The 733-nt window shown below is 34.5% G+C and overlaps 1 protein-coding gene across 2 annotated transcripts in view; it reads right to left on the reverse strand.

The window, feature by feature from the left end:
* LOC147817159 (uncharacterized) overlaps positions 1–478 on the reverse strand; it is a 16,804-nt gene extending 16,326 nt beyond the window's left edge. For both annotated transcript variants that reach the window (XR_015436603.1, XM_087171580.1), the window contains exon 1: positions 352–478. The gene's annotated coding sequence lies outside the window, so the exon portion shown is untranslated. The remainder of the gene's footprint in view (positions 1–351) is intronic.
* Positions 479–733: the final 255 nt, after the last annotated feature.

A 733-nucleotide genomic window follows, 5' to 3' on the forward strand; every position in this document is an offset into this window, starting at 1 on the left:
TAAGTTCCTTAACAACAAATCAGACACAGCAAGTTTCCAAACAAGTATTTTGATTGTATTCAAGCCAAATATATGAATCATCACACCAACATTGTTTTCTGATGCATTCGATTTGACGACAACTTAAATGTAATAAACAGAATATCAATTTAACTCGGGGGGGGGGGGTCTCTTCTACACATGCAGAAAGTTGAATTTGTCATGGAGATTTATTTTACAGGTTAACAAATGTTGATTTACAACTACAAACATTGGAATTATTTGTTAAGGTCACTTTACAAGCTCAGTCATTTTGACCCTAATGTGAGTCTATATACACGTATAATGGGAGGAGTCATGTGCATGACTTACCGTTTCTTGCTGGTTTTCGGATGGTGTAGTTCTGATCCGAGCTGGATTCTGCCGTCCCACACAGAAGGAAAAATAAGGACATGTCAAGCAGCTCCTCTTCTGACTGAAATGTTTGAGACAGTCTAAGACTTCAGAACATAAAAGATGTATCAATCATCAATTTAAACCTCATTTAGCATATACTGTAATAAAAACAAGACTTAATGAATAAATCTGAACAAATGATACATGTGAAGGTGTACAATATATAAATATATAAATAAATAAACACATTAGTGGTGAGGCAACACAAAGACACTGGAAGAATTAGAGCTTCTGTCAGCAATTAGAATTTAAATTCAGGTGTGAAAATAGGATCTGAATTCTACTTGTAACCTCCATA

The sequence above is a fragment of the Seriola lalandi genome, unplaced genomic scaffold (genome assembly GCF_002814215.2).
Source record: "Seriola lalandi dorsalis isolate HSWRI2012SDOR001 ecotype SW California unplaced genomic scaffold, Sedor1 jcf7180002055009, whole genome shotgun sequence".
Lineage (NCBI taxonomy): Eukaryota > Metazoa > Chordata > Actinopteri > Carangiformes > Carangidae > Seriola > Seriola lalandi.